Source organism: Citrus sinensis, chromosome 9 (assembly GCF_022201045.2).
Source record: "Citrus sinensis cultivar Valencia sweet orange chromosome 9, DVS_A1.0, whole genome shotgun sequence".
NCBI lineage: Eukaryota > Viridiplantae > Streptophyta > Magnoliopsida > Sapindales > Rutaceae > Citrus > Citrus sinensis.
The window spans coordinates 25,602,513-25,619,277 of NC_068564.1; the positions used below are offsets into that span (position 1 = coordinate 25,602,513).

Below are 16,765 nucleotides of genomic sequence, written 5' to 3' on the forward strand. Positions count from 1 at the left end.
ATGACGTAGCCTTATAAAACTAATGTTATTTATGAAAGTTAATTATTTTTTTGTTAACATTAAAAATATATATTAATGTGTATAGTTAAGTGTACACAACCTTTTCATCAATAAAAATTATGTTCACACTAATCAACTCTCTATTTTTCTTGATATTAATAAGTGATGGATAGACCTGCACCTGTAGAAAAAACTCTTAGAGAGTTAGCTGAACCAGACTTGAATCAACAACCACTCTGCATTCAATATGTAGACTTGGAGGTAAATTTTGAATTAAAGTCTGGTCTTATTCATTTATTACCCAAGTTTCATGGTTTTGCAGGTGAAGATCCTCATAAACACTTAATGAAACTGATAAAAAATATGAATTATTTTTTTTAAAGATGACGTAGCCTTATAAAACTAATGTTATTTATGAAAGTTAATTATTTTTTTGTTAACATTAAAAATATATATTAATGTGTATAGTTAAGTGTACACAACCTTTTCATCAATAAAAATTATGTTCACACTAATCAACTCTCTATTTTTCTTGATATTAATAAGTGATGGATAGACCTGCACCTGTAGAAAAAACTCTTAGAGAGTTAGCTGAACCAGACTTGAATCAACAACCACTCTGCATTCAATATGTAGACTTGGAGGTAAATTTTGAATTAAAGTCTGGTCTTATTCATTTATTACCCAAGTTTCATGGTTTTGCAGGTGAAGATCCTCATAAACATCTTAAGGAGTTTCATGTTGTGTGTTCAAGTAAGAGACCACAAGGCGTGACTGAAGAACAGATTAAGCTGCGTGCTTTTCCGTTCTCTGTAGATGGGCTAGCTAAAGACTGGTTGTATTACTTGCCTCCTGGATCGATTACAACGTGGAATGATTTGAAGAAGCAGTTCCTCGAGAAGTACTTTCCTGCTTCAAAAGCTGCCAACATCAGAAAGGATATTTATGGGATCAAACAACTTCCTAGGGAGACTTTGTATGAGTATTGGGAGCGATTCAAACAATTGTGTGCCAGCTGTCCTCAGCATCAGATTTCTGATCAACTTCTTATTCAATATTTTTACGAAGGACTGTCATTAATGGATAGGAGTATGATAGATGCTGCTAGTGGAGGCGTGTTGGTGAACAAGACCCCTACTCAAGTAAGGGAGTTGATATCAAATATGGCTGCCAACGCACAACAATTTGGCAGCAGGCAAGATCTCACTTCAAGAACGGTGAATGAGGTAAATATTTCTTTTGTTGAACAATGTTTAGATAAACTTACTTCTCTTGTGGAAAAGTTTGTTGTAGGTAATGTGCAACAGGTGAAGACTTGTTGCATTTATTACAATATGAGTCATTCAACCGATATGTGTCCTACACTTCAAGAAGAACCCGTTGAACAAGCCAATGCAGTTGGAGGATTTCCAGGCATGCCTCAGAGGAGGTATGATCCTTATGCACAAACATACAATCCGGGATGCAAGGATCATCCCAACTTCAGCTATGGAGTTAGGCCGTCAGGATTCCCACAGCAGTATCCACCAAGACAACTAGCACCTCCACAGTCAACCTCCAAGTCAGGTATATCTCTTGAAGAAATTGTTAAATCACTTGCGACTAACGCTCAACAATTTCAGCAGGCAACTACAACAAGCATTCAGAATTTGGAGAGCCAAGTGAGTCAATTGGCAACTACGATGAGCCATCTAGAGTCTCAAGTATCTGGGAGATTGCCTTCACAATCTGAGGTGAATCCCAAGCAAAACGCTAGTGCCGTCATCCTTAGAAGTGGGAAGGAGTTACAAGAGCCTAGTAAGAAAGTGATAGAGCATGTAGAAGATGAGCTTGAAAAGAATGAATTGATGCCTAAATCTCAGGATGTGTAACCCACCAGAGCGAAACCCCTACCTATTGTGATACCTCCTCCTTTTCCAAGCCGGTTTGCAAAATCCAATAGGAGGAACAAGAGAAAGACATCCTTGAGACATTTCGCAAGGTTGAGGTAAATATTCCCTTATTAGATGCTATAAAACAAATACCTCGATATGCTAAATTTCTTAAGGAACTGTGTACCTCCAAGAGAAAATTAAGAGGAGATGAAAAAGTTCACATGGGGGAGAATGTTTCAGCAGTTCTCTAAAAGAAACTACCTCCTAAGTGCAAGGATCTAGGTATGTTTACTATCCCTTGCAAAATTGGTAGTGTTAGAGTTGAGAAGGCTATGTTAGATCTAGGAGCTTCTATTAATGTCATGCCTCGTTCTATTTATTCGTCTTTAAATATTGGTGCATTAAAAGAAACTGGCGTGATAATTCAACTAGCTGATAGGTCTAATGTATATCCTGATGGGGTATTAGAAGATGTCTTAGTACAAGTTAATGAGTTGGTTTTTCCTGCTGATTTTTATGTACTTGATATGGAAGATTATAATTCCTCTAATTCTATCCCAATTTTGCTAGGAAGACCTTTTCTTAAGACTGCTAGAACTAAAATGGATGTACATAAAGGTACTCTTACTATGGAGTTTGATGGAGAGGTTATAGAGTTCAATATGTATGATGCCATGAAATATCCCAGTGAGGAACATTCAGTATTTTCTATGGATGTTATGAACCCTATAGTGCAAGAAGTTTTTTATTTGGATGTTGAAGATTCATTGGTAGCTGCTTTAAATAACAGTTTGGGCCTCAAAGGATTGCAAAAGGATGAAAATGAGTTTGTTTTAAATTCTGTATTGCAAGAGATAATTTATGAATTAAATTCTTTGAGAACTTTAACTCATCATATGTCTAATAATGAATTACCTTCATCTCATGCAAAACTTCTTCCATCTATTTTGCAGGCACCAAAAATAGAGCTTAAACCATTGCCTAGTCATCTAAAGTACATGTTTTTAGGAGATGATGAGACACTTCCGGTGATCATCTCTTCAAAGCTTAGTACTTTGGAGGAAGAGAAACTTATTAGAGTGCTAAGGGATTACAAAAAGGCTATTGGGTGGACAATTGCAGATATTAAAGGGATAAGTACGTCCACGTGCATGCATAGAATACTGCTGGAGGAAGATGCCAAACCTTCAATTCAAGCTCAACGCTGTTTGAATCCACTCATGATGGAAGTAGTGAAGAAAGAAATTCTAAAACTTGTTGATGCAGGTATAATCTATCCAATTGCGGATAGCAAATGGGTAAGTCCGGTACAAGTGATACCGAAGAAAACTGGTATAACAATTGTTGAGAATTCTTATGGTGAGTTAGTACCTACCCGAGTTCAGAATGGGTGGAGGGTTTGTATTGATTTTAGAAAGCTTAATTCACTCACTAGGAAGGATCATTTTCCTATTCCTTTTATTGATCATATGCTCGAAAGGTTGGCGGGAAAATCTCACTTTTGTTGTCTTGATGGCTATTCAGGTTTTCATCAGATACCAGTTGTGCCTGAGGATCAGGAGAAGACTTCCTTCACATGTCCTTTTGGAACCTTTGTGTACCGACGTATGCCATTTGGTCTTTGTAACGCTCCCGCCACTTTTCAGAGGTGCATGGTCAGTATTTTTTTAGACTATGTAGAAAACACTATAGAGGTATTTATGGACGATTTTACGGTCTATGCTGATTCTTTCGATGATTGTCTCTATAATCTGAAGAAAGTGCTTGAAAGATGCATTGAAACAAACTTTGTCTTGAATTATGAAAAATGTCATTTTATGGTAGATCAAGACATTATTTTGGGTCATGTAGTCTCTGCTAGAGGAATTGAGGTAGATAAAGCTAAAATAGATGTTATTAAATCGTTACCTTATCCCACATGTGTGCGGGAAGTTCGTTCTTTTCTTGGTCATGCAGGTTTCTATAGACGATTTATCAAGGATTTTTCGAAGATAGCTCAGCCTTTATGCAAGCTTCTTCAGAAAGATGTGACGTTTGATTTTAATGAAGCATGCAAGGTAACATTTGATAAACTTAAGGAGTTATTGACTTCAGCTTATATTATACAGCCACCAGACTGGAGCCTCCCTTTTGAGATAATGTGCGACGCCAGTAATTATGCTGTTGGTGCTGTTCTCGGACAAAGGGTTGGAAGAGTTGCTCATGTGATATATTACGCATCAAGAACACTTGATAGTGCTCAGTGCAATTACTCAACAACGGAAAAAGAACTTTTAGCTATTGTTTTTGCTTTAGAAAAATTCCGTTCATATTTATTGGGTACTAAAGTGGTTGTTTTTTCTGATCATGCAGCTCTCAGATATTTGCTAGCCAAGAAGGAAGCGAAATCGAGACTTATCCGCTGGATCCTACTGCTTCAAGAATTCAACTTGGAGATCAGTGACAAGAAAGGAACAGAAAACTTAGTTGCAGACCACCTTAGTAGATTGACCACGAGTGAAGAAGCAGCACCTTTGAAAGATGATTTTCCAGATGAGCATCTCTTTGTAACTTAAGGTATGGTTCCTTGGTACGCTGACATTGTCAATTACTTAGTTACAAGAACACTACCTAGTGATTTGACGGGGGCTCAAAAAGGTAAAATTAAGAGCGATGCTAAATACTATGTTTGGGATGACCCTTGCTTGTGGAAACATTGCTCTGACCAAGTCATCAGAAGGTGCGTATCTGAGTTTGAAATTCCTTCTATTCTTCAGTTTTGTCACTCATATGCATGTGGTGGTCATTTTGGTCCCAAAAAGACAGCATCCAAGGTGTTAGAATGTGGTTTATTTTGGCCTACTTTATTTCGTGATTCATACATGTTTTGTAAGTTGTGTGAAAATTGTCAAAACACTGGTAATTTAAGTCATAGAAATCAAATGCCACTTACCCCTATTCTTGTATGTGAAATATTCGATGTGTGGGGCATTGATTTTATGGGACCTTTTCCCTCATCTTTTGGCAATGCTTACATTCTTTTAGCAGTGGATTACGTTTCTAAGTAGGTAGAGGCTAAGGCCACCCGGACTGACAATGCTAAAGTTGTTGTAGATTTTGTCAAGTCCAATATTTTTGCTAGGTTTGGTGTACCGAGAGCGATGATAAGTGATAGAGGCACTCATTTCTGTAATCGAGTGGTGGAAGCTTTGTTCAAAAGATATCATGTTACCCACCGAGTGTCTACCGCCTATCATCCACAGACAAGTGGACAAGCTGAGATATCAAACAGAGAAATCAAGTCTATTCTTGAAAAGACAGTTAGTCCAAATCGAAAGGATTAGAGTTTGCGATTAGATGATGCATTATGGGCGTATCGCACCGCTTACAAAACTCCCATAGGTATGTCTCCTTATCGTTTAGTATTTGGTAAGCCTTGTCATTTACCTGTAGAACTTGAGCACAGAGCATACTGGGCGGTTAAGCAATGCAATATGCGGATGGACGAAGCGGGAAAGCAGAGGAAGTTGCAGCTGCAAGAGTTGGAGGAGATTAGAAATGAATCCTACGAGAGTTCGCGATTTTACAAGGAAAAGATGAAGACATTTCATGACAAAATGATTTTGAGAAAGGAGTTCTCTGTTAGTCAAAAAGTTCTTCTTTTTCATTCTAAGCTTAAACTTTTTCTGGGTAAATTACATTCTTGCTGGGTTGGACCTTTTATTGTTACTAATGTTTTTCCTCATGGTGCAGTTGAGATTCGGAGTCCGACCTTTGACAAAGTTTTTAAGGTTAATGGTCATCGCTTAAAACCTTTTTATGAAGGTTTTTCAGTGAATATTGTGGAGGATGTGGCTCTCGAGAGTCCAAATTATGGAGATTGATGCATAAATGTGTCTAGCCAAAGACATAAAACAAAGGCGCTTTTTGGGAGGCAACCCAAATGATTTGTTTATTTTGGTTTTTGTTTTATCTTCTTTTAGTTTTGATTCAGATTTAAAAAAAAAATTAATGTGTTTGCTTATTTTGGTCAGAAGAAAATTTTTGATAAAGCGTGCCCACGTTTTAACTAATAAGTAGTTCTGTAATTTTTAAAGTAAAATAGTTTTAAGGCGTGCCCACGTGCTTATTAAAAAGGTACTTCTGTAATTTTTAAAGTAAAATAGTTTTAAGGCGTGCCCACGTGCTTATTAAAAAAGTACTTCTGAAATTTTTGGTGTCTCAAAGTGATTCACCACTAAAAAAAAAAAAAATTATTTTATTTTATTTTATTTTATTTATTTATAAAAAAAAAAAGATTTTCTTTTGTTCTTTCTTTTATATATATATTTATTTATTTATTAAAAAAAATCAAAAAAATCACTGTTAAAAAAAAAAATTTACTGTTCACAAAATCCCTAATTTTCCAGAACTTGTTTTCTTCTCCAGCCGCTTGCAGCACACCAGCAGCAAACCAGCCTGCCGGAAAATGCACCACCCTGCTCGCGCAACACCAGTATCGAGCACCATCCCGCGCGCGCAGCACTACCATTTCGTGTCTCGCAGCCCAACAGCGAGCAACGAAGCCCCATCAGCGCGCAACGGATCCACAATGCAACCCAGCAGTGCGCAACACATCCCACGCAGCAGCGCGCAACACATCCCACGCAGCAGCGCGAACCAGCTCTCACGCGCAACACACCCACGCAGCAGCAGTTGCGCGCAACACAATGCAGCACCAGCATCCCGCGTCCAGCGAGCAGCAGCCGCAGCCATGCAGACAGCAGCCAGCACGCAACCAGCAGTGCGTAACCAGCCCCAAGCCGAGCAGCAACGCAACGCAACCAGCCTACGCCCTGTATTCCAGCCGGGTAAATCGAAATCCGTGAGTGTAATTATTGTAACAATGTCAAAGAGGAAAGCATCTACTTCCAAGTCATCGAAAAAGACACTCGTCGCAAAGAAATCCAAGATTGCCGCTCCCACTACGGTTCCATGGAACACAATTTCAGATTCACGCCAACATTACTCTATTAGCTGTAAACCTATGTGTGCTTGATCCTGACAATAATGATTTGCATCCTGCTTGCAAAAAGAAATTTTTGGATATGTCTGTGTTTGAAAGAACAGGAGTGGTCGAATTCAAGGAAGGGAGATTTCAGTTTACTGAACCAGGACCCACTCAACCTTCGAAGAAGCCTTATGCTAGGAGTGGTGCTACCTCTGATGACGAGTTTGACGACGACACTGCTGCCCCGCCAACTATTCCTTCTACATCCGCACCACCTTTGAGCATTCAGTTAGAGAAAATGGAGCACAAGCTGAACAAGATGGAGCAGAATTTGGCCGCATACTTCGAGAGTGTGGGATTTACCCCACCATTTCCGCCAAGCCCATAGACGTTATGTGGATCAAAGCTCACAATTTAGGGAAGTTTCTGTTTGCCTTTAATCTTTTATCCTTACGTTTTAATTTTTATGTGAGCTTTGATTATCTTACATTAGGGACAATGTAAGTTCTTGGTGTGGGGGAGGGATTTTTGCATTATTGATGCCTGGAATTATTATTTTTACTCTACTCATCCTTAAATGATTTTTGAGTTAGTATGCTTCATATATTATTAATTTTCTTTTCCTTTCTCTCTCACTACTCTTTTCCCATCTATCTCAAATTATTTACATCTATTTTTTTTTCTATCATATTCTTTCATCACTCACATTTTATCTTTCAATTTTTTTTACTACATACATCTTTCTCGCTTATTATCTTTTTTACCTTTCCTTTTATATCTCACTCATACTTTCTTCTCATTCTACACCACTATTGATGGTTAATTCATTTGAAGAGTGTACATGATTTGATGGCAAATTTACCAACTTTGTGAGGATTTGAGCCTATGAGCAACCACTTTGCTCTAATTATTTTTGTTATGTGAATATCAATCCTAGTTTGTTTATTCTAGAACTTGCTTTGTTATGCATGTTGAAGCCACATTACGGGATTTTATGCATTAAAATGATAAAGGCAAACCATTTACCATTTTTCTATTCTCACATTTTCTTTTTTCTCTACCCGAAGATCTTTATTTGCTACCTTTGTTTGAGCCTTAACAATTACCCATCTAATTCTCTCCGTCTACTTAACCATTTTTTTTCTTTTTTTAGCCTCAATTTAAGGAGATTTTTGGACTCATTGTGTGGATATATTTTGTTGCTTTTTCTACCTTGTAATAAAGTTTCTCAATTAGATCAACAAGTATTATGCTTGAATTAAATTGTGCAAGGTTCGTTTCTTTTGTTTGATTCAAAAACAAAAAACCAAAAAAAAAAAAAAACAAAACAAAAACAAAAAAAAAGAAAAAGAAAAATCGAAAAAAAAGAGAAGAAAAAAAATGTTTACATTCTTGGTGACTTGAGTAGAAATAAGCATTTTGATATCATAAGTTCATTCAATGAGTTCATTCTTCTCATTTTGATCTCTTTTTCTTTCGTAAACCTTTCTTTTTCATTCAACCTATTTAACCCCATTACAACCCTTTTAAGACCCTTAGATTTTTGCATTTTATTCATGTTTTGTGGATTGAGATGTGATATATGAGCAAGCTTATGGTAATAGCATTCTTTGATTTGATTTGAGTGAATAAATGACACCCTAAACACTTTGAGTGCATGGAGTGAAGTTATTGAGAGGGCTATTAAATCTTGTTGCACTTGAATTTTGAATGGATCTTCTTGGTGGTTGAATATTCTTATTCTATCTTATGAAATTCTATGCTTTAAAATCCTTGTTTCTCGAATGTTGATCGACTTAATTTCTTGAGGTATGCTTGCTTAAAATTATTTTTGGATGAGTTGAGATGAAAATTGAGTGGAGATTTGGGATTAGTCTTGAGTTATATGCTTGAGGACAAGCATCATCTTGGTGTGGGGGAATTTGTTAGAGTGCAAATAAATTAGATTTTTCTTTAAAGCTGGAACAAATCTAACCTCTTTGAGTTCTCTGACCAATCCATCTAATATTTTGAGCCGAATTGTTCCTATCCCCATTGTGCGACAATGTTGATCATTCCCCATCATAACTGCACCAGATTCCAATTCATTGAAATCCGTAAACCATTCCTTAATGGGACATAAATGATAGGTTGCGCCAGTTTCAAGTATCCACTCGCTTGAACTAGCCACATATGCTGCAAGAGTAATATTACTTAGTGAATAATCAGAGTCTTCATCTTTTCGTGCCATGTTTGTTGTTGCTGGTTTCTTCTCATCTCTATTTTGAGCATTTGGACAATCTTTCCTCCAATGACCCTTTTCATGACAAAAGGCACACTCGTCTCGAGCTATATTTCTGCTTCTCAATTTGGATCGAGAATTCTTTCCACCACGCTTTTTCTTTTTCTCCATCGTCCAATCTCTACTCACCAAAGCTTCAGACGATGCTCGTTCAGAATTTTTATCATTATTCCGAATCTCCAAGCCAGTCAATGCTGTGCAAACATCTTTGAAGACGATCACACTCTTCCCATATATCAAAGTAGTCACAAAATGGCTATATTCCTCTGGTAGTGAGTGTAATAGAATCATAGCCTTGACTTCATCCTTAATATCTTCATCAAGATTCTTCAAATCAGCAAGTAACTTTTCAAATCTTGAGACATGATCGTGCATTGACACTTCAGGCTTCATTCGAAAGCTATATACTTGGCTCATTGCATGAAGGCGATTTTCAGGACTTTTTACCAAGTACTTCTCCTCCAATGTACGCCACAAAGTCATCGCACACTCCTCATCTTTCACCAAGTATTTCACCTCTTTGGTCAAACAAGATTTGATCTGACCACAAGCTTTCTCGTTCATACGATCCCAAATTTCTTCATTATACAAGTGTCTTTTATTTTTCAGAACAATATCAAGATCGATTTGAATAAGGGCATCCATAACTTCGGGCCTCCACATGCCGAAGTTGATTTTCCCATCAAACTTTTCAACATTGATTTTCTGGCCTCCTATAACAGGTGCTGAATAGCGATTTGACAAATCTCGCCTCCCACCTGAAGTGCCGCTTGAAATAGTCTCGGTAGATCTCTCCCCAATTCTGGAAGTTTCACCTTCTACTATTTTCTCAACGAACTATTTCCACTTGAAAAACAGTCTCTATGATGTTAATTTCGCGTGAATAAATGCACCAGGAAAGTTTCCAGGAGACTGGACGGGAACTCGGTCCTAATTAAAAACCAGAATCCTTAAACTCTTATTACCTTTGTTGACAGAACTTTCCTAGACATGCAAAAATACATACTACTTACAATAGACCGTCTCCCAAGTACAAATGGACGTCTCCACCGTATTCGTGAACAATACCGTATACGTGAACAATACCTTATCCCCCCAAGTATGAACCGTTAGCTCTGATACCACTTGTTGTGCGCAGAATGCAGAATCAAGTGCACCAAATAATTATAGAAAAATAAAGGACACAAGAATTACGTGGTTCGGTAATTAAACCTACATCCATGGAGGCAAGAAAGAATAATTGTTTATTTAACAATTAATAGAGTACAAATATTTGAGTAACGAATCTCACTTCCCAGAAACCCAAATATACCCAGTACTCTCACACTCTGTAGGAAAGATAAATTCCCCAGACACACTTCTCTCACTTCTCTCAAAAGTTTAGAAACTTATAAGCTTAATAATTTTGGGATACTTAGAATGGAAGAAGTGCCATCTGTTTATAGGGAAGACAATGGCACTATTGCACCAACCCCTCTACTATTCCACCTAACCTAAGCAAATTGTCAATGGTGTCCATTTGGCAAATTTGACAAATTTGCCAACTTTTCATTTTTTCTTCAATTGTTTGGTAGCTCTTTGAAAATTTGCATGCTTTCTTGAATTTGGATGCCACATGCATGACTTTTCAACACTTGTAATTTTTAAAAGATACTGAAAAGGATTGTTGTTACATTTGTCGGTGTTGGATATGAGTAGATAAAAAGAAAATGGTCATGTACTTAAGTAGATGTTAACACAAATCTGTACAATAGAGGCACTTTGGGACATGTTTGAAAATACGGTAACTATATAATTGAGTCATTGGCTGAAACTATCCCCAATCATTTATATATGTGTTTATACAAGCTGATGGCAATGTAACTGAGGACAATAAATCTTTTACTAAAACTATCAGATGTGTTCGAGAAGTTCAAAGATGATGAAGGTAAATTCAGGGCATCATTGGTGAAGGATGTTCAGGGCATTCTAAGTTTGTATGAGGCGGGACACTTGGCCATTCGCGGAGAAGATATATTAGATGAAGCCATTGCTTTCACTAGAACTCACCTTCAATCAATGGTATCTCATGATGTACGCCCTAATAATCTTGCTGAACAAATTAATCATGCTCTCGACTGTCCTCTCCGCAGAGCCCTCCCAAGAGTGGAGACAAGATTTTTCTTGTCTGTCTATCCTAGAGATGATAAACACGATAAAACTTTGTTAAAGAATACATCAGAAGGAATTAAGTGCCATCGCACGGTAAGCTCTTAACCCGTGCATGTGTTATTTTTACTTTAAAAGAAAAAAAAACAGATACATTGATTTGCTCTGTTAATTTTTTTTTTTGAGGAAAATAAGGAATTCATTAAACAGCTAAAGTTTCAACTAACAAGGGGTGGAACAAACCTCCACTCACCCGAATCTGACATAGAACTCCCCACCTGAGCCACAGTGCGGGCAGCGGAGTTCGCAGATCTACGAACAAAAAGAGAAAGCTACTTCTCCTAGAGAGCGAGCCAAGGCTCTACAATTATCAATAATTGAACCAAAACCATTAGGATAACTAGTCTTATCATGTAAGGCATTGAAAATTTGTAAACTATCCATCTCCAGAATTACAGAATGGAAAGCAAACTTCTTAAGCCAGCTAAGGGCTTCCCTAACTCCGATCGCTTCAGCCTCTCTAGCTTCAAAACTTCCCAGAAAAAAGTCGCTTTTTGCCGCAATGAAGTCACCAAACTTGCCAAAAGACAAGACAAAACCAAACTTGCCAAAAGACAAGACACTACCCTTTAAACCAATGCTCTTTATGACTTCAACGACAACTCGTCCCCTGCCCCAAACTTCCCAGAAAAAAGTCGCTTTTTGCCGCAATGAAGTCACCAAACTTGCCAAAAGACAAGACAAAACCAAACTTGCCAAAAGACAAGACACTACCCTTTAAACCAATGCTCTTTATGACTTCAACGACAACTCGTCCCCTGCCCCAGTGAGAAACAAAAACTTTCTCACAGTCAATTTTACAAACACTTTCCGTGCAAGCCCATCAAAACTAACCCCAGGACACTCAGTCACACGTAGCTCGAGCCTTAGAGATCGGAGATGCGACGACGAGAAGCAGCAGCCAGCAGTCACCGATGCAACAACGCGAAGTCAAGCCATTGACGCTGCCGCGACGCACCGACGAGATCTGCTACCGCCTGCTACTTGTGACAACGGCGAACCCGACCTTGCGACGGTGGCGAACCCAGTCGAGAGTTGTTTGACTTGCTTACGGGACAGCGGAAGGCGGAAGGCGGCAGCGGCAGCACAGCTAGGGTTTTTGGAGACACGAAGATAAATATATACCCATCACATAAATAATTAATAAGGACAAAAAAAAATTTGCTCTGTTAATTAAGAAAAAGATTTTGAAAAATATACAAATCACTTTCCTGTTCATTTAAAGTTCTAGGACAATATATTGTCATTGTCTTTGTTCTTGTTCAATTATTGTGGGAAATTGTTACTTCCTTCTATAATTCTTAGTTTTACTACTTACATCCTTACGGTTTTCATATGTAACAGTGCTTTACGGCTTTACCTGTTTGACGTAAATTATTCTTTTGGGGCTTTGCCCTCCCATTATCTTTTAAGAGTAAAATATGAAAAGAAAGAAAAATATATATTTTAACAGAGATAAATATAACAGCAAGAACATTTTGAGTAAATTTTAAAATTATAAGGACCAACCAGACATTTAGGCGAACATAAGGACAATAAGGACATTTACCCAAATGATTTTCTAAACATTTAACAAAGGGAACAAGTATTGATCATCTCCTAACCTCTACTAATTTATTGAGTGATCAATATTGAGTTTTGAATTTTTATATTGATAATCAAGCCAGCTTTTTTCACTTTATTTATAAGTAAATCAACTTTTTTCACTGAATTTAGAAAGCTTAGAGTAGTTAGGAGGGGGAAAAAACTAGTAGAGAATGCTAATAATAAAAGTGGGCAATTTAGTTTCTCATTCACTTTTCACTAACTTTAATAATCTTACAAAATTTCACACGAAGGCCAAAAATTCTCTTCTCTTATTTATGATATCGATCATACATGTATAAGTCTAGTGAACAATAAAACCGAGTTTTTGTTTCTCCTTTTTTTTTATCTTTTAAATTGCACAATGCGAGTGAATTTATTAATTAGTTTTAGCTACCAATTAAATAATTTTAATATAAAATATTTGAATTTCAGGTGGTGGAAAGATTTAGACTTCTCTACAAAGCTGCCTTACGCAAGAGACAGAATCGTGGAGTTATATTTTTGGATTGTAGGGACGTATTTTGAACCAAAATACACCTTAGCCAAATGACCAAATTAATTTACATGACATCTATCATTGATGACACTTTCGACGCCTATGGTATCTTTGAAGAGCTTAAACTCTTTACAGAAGCAGTCCAGAGGTTTAAAATATTTTGTAATCTATATAAATATAACAAATGATTATCATTATTATTATAATTTTAAATTTTCTTTCGCACGATATATTACTTCGTATTCAGATGAGACATTGGAGCCATGGATAAACTTCCAGAATACATGAAAATACTTTATAAGGCCCTTTTAGATACTTACAATGAAATTGAGCAAGTCTTGGCCAAGGAAGGAAGATCGTCTTACTTACGTTATGACAAGGAAAAGGTAGGCAATTAAGGGGTAAATCCTCAATTAGTCTACGTATTTTAAAAAGGATAAATGCTCAAATAGTCCCTACATTTTCCGTTAAGTATTCATTTAGTTTTTATATTTTGAAAAATGTCTAAAGATACTTTTGTTATTGAATATTGACACTCATATATATGCTTATTTTTTCTTAACTTTTATAATAATAAATGTACTACCCTGTTGGAGACATCGCTTAATTAATCTATGGAATAAGTTAATTAACAAATTAATCGATTACTGTTTATTAGTGAATTAACCAATAATTATTATTGTCTTTTATAATAATTGTTAGACCGATAGTGTTGATTATTTCATTGAATTGGTTCATTTTGATGTTTGGGAATCGCCGGATATGTCCATGGGAGGTGCAAAGTACATGGTGACTTTCATTTATGATTATTTCAGAAGATGTGGGGCGTATCCAATTAATAAAAAGTCAAATGTGTTTCCAGTGTTCAAACAGTTCAAAGCGCGGGTTGAACTTGAATTCGAGAAAAAGATCAAGTGCTTGAGGATAGATAATGGTGAAGAGTATACAGACGGTGAGTTTCTTACTTTCTGTAAGCAAAAAGGTATTTAGAGGCAGTTCACGGTGGCATACACTCCTCAATAAAATGGAGTGGTAGAGCAGATGAACAGAACTCTTATAGAAAGAATAAGAGCTATGTTGAAGACTGCGGGTCTATCTATAGAAAGAATAAGAGCTATGTTGAAGACTGCGGGTCTATCTAATTCATTATGGGTAGAAGAAGTCAAAACTACCTGTTATATAGTAAATCGGTCGCTTTCTACGACAATTGGGTTGAAGACTCCGATGGAGATGTGGACTAGAAAGCTTGCAGATTACTCTCACCTACATGCATTCGGATGTCCTGTGTACGTTATATACAATGCCCAAGAAAGAGCAAAATTGGATCCAAAATCTAGAAGATGTATCTTCTTGGGATATGCTGATGGAGTAAAGGGGTATCGTTTGTGGGACCCCACTGCCCACAAAATCATCATCAGCAGAGATGTTATCTTTGTAGAATATCAACTGCAAAGAAGAGATAGTGATAGTAGAACTGCAAAAGAAAAGTCAGAGATTATGCCGGTATATGTGAAAAATAATATAGAAAAAAAAGATTCAGATTCTTTTGAAGCAGCACTAGAGCATGAAGAACAAGAACCAGTCGAGTCCAAGGCTCCAGAAGTTTGTCGGTCAACTCATGAGAGATGACTGCCATCGTGGCACTCGGATTATGTCACAGAGATCAATGTTGCATACTGTCTTTTAATAGAGGATGGAGAGCCATCAATTTTTCATGAATCTTTAAATAGCTCAGATGTTGCTTTGTGGATGGCATCAATGCAGGAAGAAATTGAGGTTCTACTGCCTCTACACAAGAATAAGACGTGGGAATTTGTACCACTACCACATGGAAGAAAAGCCATTAGTAACAAATGGGTCTATAAGATCAAGCGTGATGGCAATGACCAAGTGGAGCGGTATCGTGCAAGATTGGTGGTGAAAGGATATGCTCAGAAAGAAGGTATTGACTTCAACGAAATATTTTCTCCGGTGGTTCTACTCACGACAGTCAGAATAGTTTTAGCAATGTGTGCTACATTTGACCTACATCTAGAGCAGTTAGATGTGAAAATTGCATTTCTTCATGGAGAACTTGAAGAAGAAATTTATATGCTCCAACTATAAGGTTTTGCTGAAAAGGGAAAGGAGAACTTGGTTTGCAGGTTGAACAAATCTTTATACGGTCTCAAACAGGCACCGAGGTGTTGGTATAAGAGATTTGATTCCTTCATTATGAGCCTTGGATACAAAAAACTCAATTAAGACCATTGTGCATATTACAAGAGGTTTGAAGATAATGATTTCATCATTTTGCTGTTATATGTGGATAACATGTTGGTAGCAGGGCCCAACAAAGATTGAGTCCAAGAATTGAAGGCACAATTGGCTAAGGAGTTTGGAATGAAGGAATTGGGACCAGTAAACAAGATTCTAAGGATGCAAATTCACTGAGACAGAAATAATAAGAAGACTTGGCTTTCTTAGAAGAACTACTTGAAGAAATTCTTGCGACGCTTCAACATGCACGATTGTAAGCCAATTTCTGCCCCACTTCTTGTTAATTTTAAATTATCCTCAAGTATGTGTCCTAGCAATGAAGAAGAGAGGAATGAGATGTTTTGAGTACCGTATGCATCAGTAGTGGGAAGTTTGATGTTCGCTATGATATGTACTAGACCAGACATTGCACAAGTAGTGGGAGCGGTCAGTCGATATATGGCAAATCCTGGTGGAGAGCATTGGATAGCTATGAAGAGGATTCTGGGATATATTAGAGGAACCTCATATGTTGCATTATATTATAGAGGATCAGAGTTTACTGTCAGGGGATATGTGGATTTAGATTTTGCAGGAGACCTTGATAAAAAGAAATCCACTAATGGCTATATGTTTACACTTGCGAGAGCAGCTGTAAGCTGGGTTTCAAAACTGCAGACCGTTGTGGCTCTATCTACAACAAAGCAGAATACATGGCAGCTACACAAGCTTGCAAGGAAGCTAGTTGGATACAAATGTTATTGGAGGAGCTTGGGCACAAACAATAGAAAATTCCTGTGTTTTGTCAGAGTGCCTTGCATATTGCAATGAATCTAGCATTTCATTCCAGGAAAAAGCACATAGGGGTACAATATCACTTCGTTCGAGATGTAGTGGAAGATGGAAGTGTGGATTTGCAGAAAATTCATACCAAGGAGAACCTAGCATATGTTTTGACCAAGCCGATCAATACAGACAAGTTTATCTGGAGTAGATCCTCTTGTGGCCTAGTAGAAACGTAAGCAACATGACTAAGGCGAAGCAGAAAGGATGGTGTGGAGATTGATTAGTCCCCAATTTAATCTCCAAGTGGGAGAATGTCAAATGAGGTG

At 37.3% G+C, this 16,765-nt stretch overlaps 1 protein-coding gene and 1 non-coding gene across 3 annotated transcripts in view; one reads left to right on the forward strand and one right to left on the reverse strand.

Moving 5' to 3' along the window:
- Positions 1 to 16,765, forward strand: part of LOC102613448 (terpene synthase 1-like) — a 58,170-nt gene that overhangs the window by 24,586 nt on the left and 16,819 nt on the right. The window lies entirely within an intron of this gene.
- LOC127900140 (small nucleolar RNA R71) lies at positions 927 to 1,033 on the reverse strand. The gene has a single exon (XR_008052160.1). It is a non-coding gene; the product is annotated as a small nucleolar RNA R71 (small nucleolar RNA).